Source organism: Hypanus sabinus, chromosome 6 (genome assembly GCF_030144855.1).
Source record: "Hypanus sabinus isolate sHypSab1 chromosome 6, sHypSab1.hap1, whole genome shotgun sequence".
Lineage (NCBI taxonomy): Eukaryota > Metazoa > Chordata > Chondrichthyes > Myliobatiformes > Dasyatidae > Hypanus > Hypanus sabinus.
In genome coordinates this window covers 114,161,986-114,169,306 of record NC_082711.1, presented here as the reverse complement: position 1 = coordinate 114,169,306, position 7,321 = coordinate 114,161,986, and the positions used below count along the sequence as shown (strand labels likewise).

At 44.4% G+C, this 7,321-nt stretch overlaps 1 protein-coding gene across 1 annotated transcript in view; it reads left to right on the top strand.

The window, feature by feature from the left end:
* The first annotated feature begins 833 nt into the window (after positions 1–833).
* Positions 834–7,321, top strand: part of LOC132395766 (peptidyl-prolyl cis-trans isomerase FKBP5-like) — a 291,454-nt gene continuing 284,966 nt past the window's right edge. Inside the window, exon 1 of the mRNA XM_059972769.1 lies at positions 834–963. The gene's annotated coding sequence lies outside the window, so the exon portion shown is untranslated. The remainder of the gene's footprint in view (positions 964–7,321) is intronic.

The following is a 7,321-nucleotide window of genomic DNA, read 5'->3' as shown; positions in this document are numbered from 1 at the left end:
ATAAAGGGGAAGCCTTTTAGGACTGAGATGAGGAAAAACTTCTTCACACAGAGAGTGGTGAATCTGTGGAATTCTCTGCCACAGGAAATAGATGAGGCCGGTTCATTAGCTATACTTAAGAGGAAGTTAGATACGGCCCTTGTGGCTAAAGGGATCGGGGGGTATGGAGAGAAAGCAGGAACAGGGTTCTGAGTTGGATGATCAGCCATGATCATACTGAATGGCGGTGCAGGCTCGAAGGGCCGAATGGCCTACTCCTGCACCTATTTTCTATGTTTCTATATTACAGTTACGGAACAGTACAGCGTCAGTAGACTGTCAGACCAACAGCTCATCTTCTCATACAAGAAGTTTATTTGCTAGGCTTCTATATGTGGGACAGAAGCTGTCATTGAGCCTGGTGGTACGTGCTTTCTAGTTTTTATATTTTCAGGGGGGGAGGCGAGAGAGTTGTAACTGAGCACATAAACGAAACAAGACACATCAAGAGGAGGTAAAAATTACAACGACAAGATCAGATAAAGTCTGAAAATAATGCAATAGTCAACACTGTTTCTCTGGAGGTGGGGAAGAATATAGTAATTGACTAATGATCTTTCTCTGAAATATAGTCGGCAGCAGGCAATGTGGGGCTTCATTCTGCCTTGTGTTCAATAAGATCACGGCTGAGCAGCATTGCCTTCACTCACTGATCACGTACCTCTCAATTTCCTCAATGGCTGAGAGCCCAGCTTCAGATTTCACCTTTAGTGACCAAAATGAAATTGTTGAAGCAAGGAGTCGCCGCTGGAGGATGTGGAAGGCGGAAGCTGGCAGTGTTGGCGAGCGTCCCCATTTCAGGCTGAGATGCCCAACGAGCTAGAAGAGGAGGCGAGGAAGTGGAACTGAAGCTGTGCAAATCCCATTGAGAGCTTAGTGAGGATCCATACCGATTCGCATCCAAACAGCTTCTACTCTGAAGAAGTAAGCACAGTCAAAGAAACAATTGTTCAATGTGTGAATGTTTAGCCTGGCAATGGAATGTTTTATTGCAGATATCTAGTACATGCCAAAGTTTGCTCAAGTGTAATTGAAGGAATGAATGTTGAACCCAGAAGACCTTAGGTAAATGATTATTTGATGTTCCTTGACCTCACACCAAATACCATAGTAATTATGTAGAAGGTTTTCCCTGGTTGGAGATGAATTGTATTTGTCTGTTACTTGGCAACCTATAAACTTTTGTCTAATTGGCCTGAATGCATATTGAATAGTTAATTCATAAAGGAATTGCACATTGTGTAATCATTATGTAACATCTCTGCCTCTGAGGGAAAGTAGTTGGATTAATGACACTGCCCTGAGGACCTAGTTCTGCCTTGGGAGTGAGATGATTGACTTCTGTAATATGTAGAATGAATGATTCCAAGAAGGGGAATGTTTCCTTCTTGATGTTTGATAACCTCAATTCTACCAGGGTCAAATACTGCTTGAGCAGACACCTACGGCCCACCATTGGAATTCAGCTCTATGGCTCATATTCTGACTACGATTTTTGGAACCAAGTGTGACTGACAAAACTAATCACACAATAGCTTATTGATGAGAAAATGCAGTTTGACCTTCCATCACTGCAGATAATCACTGATTCGGCAGGTGTGGCTGGATATTTCTGCCTGCTGTTGACAGGACATACCTGGGCAATTTTCCACATTGTCAGAAGATGCCTAGTTGTTAGTGTACCAGAATAAATTAACTGGAGGTGCAGACAGTTCTGAAGCAAAAGTTTTCAGAATTACAGCTGCTCATTACCTCATTACCTTTTTTGGATCCAGTGTGTCAGCCATTTCTTCATATCAGATGCAGTGAATCAAGCCCAGCTTCTGAATTGGTTTGCACCTCAGGAGGGAGTGGGAGGAAACTGCTTAGCCCTCCAGAATGAAACTGGTTGGTCCTTGCTTGCTTGACTTCACTATCATGAAGTATGGGTCTGTTCTTGGAGCCTAGTCCTCCTGTCCTCTTGTCAGCTACTTAATTGTTCTTCACCATTCAGAACTGTGACGTGGAAAAACTGCAGAGCTTTCAACTGCTCTGTTGGTTGTGGGATTGTCTAATTCTGTCTGTCAAACACTTTTTTTTCTGCTTAACGTGAACATAGTTCTGTACTACAGCTTGGGTAAGCTTACATCTCAGTTCAGGAGGCACAAGAGGCAGCAGATGCTGGAATCTAGATCATAAAACCAAGCAGTGGAGGAATTTAGTAGGTCAAATAACATCTGTAGGGGGAAGTGTGTGGTCAACGTTTTGGGTCGAGATACTTCAACAGAATCGCAATCAGGTTTATTATAACTGAAATGTGTCATGAAATATAAAATATAAAAATTACTCTGTTAGAAAAATAAATGAATTCTGCAAAAGATCATGGACTGATGATAGAGGGGAAATCTGATGATGGAGGGGAAGAAGCTGTTCCTTAAAAATTAAAATCAATGTTAAAATATCAAAGTATATACTGTCTGCCACTATATACGACCCTGAGATTCATTTTCTTACGGCATACTCAGTAATTCCAAGAAACATAGCAGAATCAATGACAGAGAGGTCAGGCAAACAACCGATGACAGACAGGACAGGCAAACAACCGATGACAGACAGGACAGACAAACAACCGACGACACAGCACAGACAAACAACCTATGACAGACAGGACAGACAAACAACCGACGACACAGCACAGACAAACAACCGATGACAGACAGCACAGACAAACAACCAATGACGGACAGGACAGACAAACAACCGATGACACAGCACAGACAAACAACCAATGACGGACAGGACAGGCAAACAACCGATGACAGACAGGACAGACAAACAACCGATGACAGACAGCACAGACAAACAACCAATGACGGACAGGACAGGCAAACAACTGATGACAGACAGGACAGACAAACAACCGATGACAGACAGGACAGGCAAACAACCGATGACAGACAGCACAAGCAAACAACCGATGACACAGCACAGGCAAACAACCGATGACAGACAGGACAGGCAAACAACCAATGACGGACAGGACAGACAAACAACCGATGACAGACAGGACAGACAAACAACCGATGACACAGCACAGGCAAACAACCAATGTCAGACAGGACAGGCAAACAACCGATGACACAGCACAGGCAAACAACCAATGACAGACAGGACAGGCAAACAACCGATGACACAGCACAGACAAACAACTGATGACAGACAGGACAGGCAAACAACCGATGACACAGCACAGGCAAACAACCAATGACAGACAGGACAGGCAAACAACTGATGACAGACAGGAAAGGCAAACAATCGATGACACAGCACAGACAAACAACCGATGACAGACAGGACAGGCAAACAACCGTTGACACAGCACAGACAAACAACCGATGACACAGCACAGACAAACAACCAATGACAGACAGCACAGGCAAACAACTGATGACAGACAGCATAGGCAAACAACCAGCAACAGACAGCACAGACAAACAACCGATGACAGACAGCACAGACAAACAACTGATGACAGACAGCACAGACAAACAACCGATGACAGACAGCACAGACAAACAACTGATGACAGACAGCACAGGCAAACAATCAACAACAGACAGCACAGACAAACAACCGATGACAGACAGCATTGACAAACAACCGATGACAGACAGCATAGACAAACAACCAATGACGGACAGGACAGACAAACAACCGATGACAGACAGGACAGACAAACAACCGATGACACAGCACAGGCAAATAACCGATGACAGACAGGACAGGCAAACAACCGATGACACAGCACAGGCAAACAACCAATGACAGACAGGACAGGCAAACAACCGATGACACAGCACAGACAAACAACTGATGACAGACAGGACAGGCAAACAACCGATGACACAGCACAGGCAAACAACCAATGACAGACAGGACAGGCAAACAACTGATGACAGACAGGAAAGGCAAACAATCGATAACAGACAGGACAGGCAAACAACCGATGACAGACAGGACAGGCAAACAACCGTTGACACAGCACAGACAAACAACCGATGACAGACAGGACAGGCAAACAACCGATGACAGACAGGACAGGCAAACAACCGTTGACACAGCACAGACAAACAATCGATGACACAGCACAGACAAACAACCGATGACAGACAGCACAGACAAACAACCGATGACAGACAGCACAGGCAAACAACTGATGACAGACAGCATAGGCAAACAACCAGCAACAGACAGCACAGACAAACAACCGATGACAGACAGCACAGACAAACAACTGATGACAGACAGCACAGGCAAACAACCGATGACAGACAGGACAGACAAACAACTGATGACAGACAGCACAGGCAAACAACCAACAACAGACAGCACAGACAAACAACCGATGACAGACAGCACAGACAAACAACTGGTGACAGACAGCACAGACAAACAACTGATGACAGACAGCACAGACAAACAACCAATGATGGACAGGACAGACAAACAACCGATGACAGACAAGACAGACAAACAACTGATGTGCAGAGGAAAACAAACCATTGTGCAAATGCAAACAAAAATGCAATTCTGTGGACGCAAGAAAGAAACTTGAATGGTAGTTTGCCTCCCAGGTGTCAGGGTCTGGGATGTTTCAGACTGTGTCGAAGATATCCTGTGGTGGGAGGGACAACAGCCAGAGGTCGTGGTACATATTGGTACCAATGACATAGGTAGGAAAAGGGAAGAGGTCCTGAAAAAAGACTACACGAAGTTAGGAAGGAAGTTGAGAAGCAGGACCGCAAAGGTTGCAATCTTGGGATTACTGCCTGTACCATGTGATAGTGAGAATAGGAATAGAATGAGGTGGAGGATAAATACGTGGCTGAAGGATTGGAGCAGGGGGCGGGGATTCATATTTCTGGATCATTGGGACCTCTTTTGGGGCAGGTGTGACCTGTATAAAAAGGACAGGTTGCACTTGAATCTTAGGGGGACCAACATCCTGGTGGGGAGGTTTGATAAGGCTACTGGGGAGAGATTTAATTAGAATTGTTGGGGTTTGGAACTGAAGAGACTGGGGAAGAGGAGGTTGGCTCACAAATAGAGAAAGTTTGGAGACAGTGTGTGAGGGAGGATAGGCAGGTGATAGAGAAGGGATGCACTCAGACTGAAGGTTTGAGATGTGTCTATTTTAATACAAGGAGTGTTGTGCACAAAACAGAAGAGCTTATGAACCTGGATCAGCACTTGGAGCTATGATGTTGTGGCCATTACAGAGACTTGGATGGTTCAGGGACATGATTGATTACTTCAAGTGCCAGGTTTTAGATGTTTCAGAAAGGACAGGGAGGGAGGCAAAAGAGGTGGGGGTGTGGCACTGTTGATCAGAGATAGTGTCACAGATGCAGAAAAGGTGGACACCATGGAGGGATTGTCTACGGAGTCTCTGTGGGTGGAGATTAGGAACAGGAAGGGGTCAATAATTTTGCTGGGTGTTCTTTATAGGCTACCCAATAGTAACAGGGATATTGAGGAGCAGATAGCGAAACAGATCCTAGAGAGGTGTAATAATAAGTGTTGTCGTGATGGGAGAATTTAATTTCTCAGATATCGATTGGCATCTCCCTAGAGTGAGGGGTTTAGATGGGGTGGAGTTCGTTAGGTGTGTTCAGGAAGGTTTCTTGACACAATATGTAGATAAGCCTAGAGGAGAAGCTGTACTTGATTTGGTATTGGGAAATGAATCTGGTCAGGTGTCAGATCTCTCAGTGGGAGAGCATTTTGGAGATAGCGATCGTAATTCTATCTCCTTTACAATAACATTAGAGAGAGATAGGAACAGTTAAGTTAGAAAAATGTTTAATTTAAGTAAGGGGAATTATGAGGCTATCAGACAGGAACTTGGAAGCTTAAATTGGAAACAGATGTTCTCAGGGAAAAGTATGGAAGAAATGTGGCAAATGTTCAGGGGATATTTGTGTGGAATTCTTCTCAGGGACGTTCCAATGAGACAGGGAAGTTATGGTAGGGTACAGGAACTGTGGTGTACAAAGGCTGTAATAAATCTAGTCAAGAGGAAAAGAAAAGCTTACAAAAGGTTCAGAGAGCTAGGTAATGTTAGAGATCTAGAAGAGTATAAAGCTAACTGGATGGAGCTTAAGAAAGAAATTGGGAGAGCCAGAAGGGGCCATGAGAAGGCCTTGGCAGGCAGGATTAAGGAAAACCCTAAGGCATTCTACAAGAATGTGAAGAGCAAGAGGATAAGACGTGAGAGAATAGGACCAATCAAGTGTGACAGCAGAAGAAGTGTGTATGGAACTGGAGGAGATAGCCGAGGTACTAAATGAGTACTTTGCTTCAGTATTCACTATGGAAAAGGATCTTGATGATAGTAGTGATGACTTGCAGCAGACTAAAGAGCCTGAGCATGTAGATTTTAAGAAAGAGGAAATGCTGGAACTTTTGGAAAGTATCAAGTTGGATAAGTCACCAGGACCAGACGAGATGTACCCCAGGCTACTGTGAGAGGCAAGGGAGGAGATTGCTGAGCCTCTGGCGATGATCTTTGCATCATCAATGGGGACAGGAGAGGTTTCAGAGGATTGGAGGGTTGTGGATGTTGTTCCTTTATTCAAGAATGGGAGTAGAGATTGCCCAGGAAATCATAGACCAGTGAGTCTTACTTCAGTGGTTGCTAAGTTGATGGAGAAGACCCTGAGAGGCAGGATTTATGGACATTTGGAGAGGTATAATATGATTAGGAATAGTCAACATGGCTTTGTCAAGGGCAGGTCATGCCTTATGAGCCTGATTGAATTTTTTGAGGATGTGACTAGACCCAGTGAAGAAGGAAGAACAGTAGATGTAGTGTATATGGATTTCAGCAAGGCATTTGATAAGGTACCCCATGCAAGGCTTATTGAGTAAGTAAGGGGGCATGGGATTCAAGGGGACATTGCTTTGTGGATCCAGAACTGGCTTGCCCACAGAAGGCAAAGAGTGGTTGTAGATGGGTCATATTCTACATGGAGATCAGTGACCAGTGGTGTGCCTCAGGGATCTGTTCTGGGACCCTTACTCTTCGTGATTTTTATAAATGACCTGGATGAGGAAGTGGAGGGATGGTTTAGTAAGTTTGCTGATGATACAAAGGTTGGAGGTGTTGTGGATAGTGTGGAGGGCTGTCAGAGGTTACAGCTGGACATTGATAGGATGCAAAACTGGGCTGAGACGTGGCACATGGAATTCAACACAGAAAAGTGTTAAGTAGTTCATTTTGGTAGGTCAAATATGATGGCAG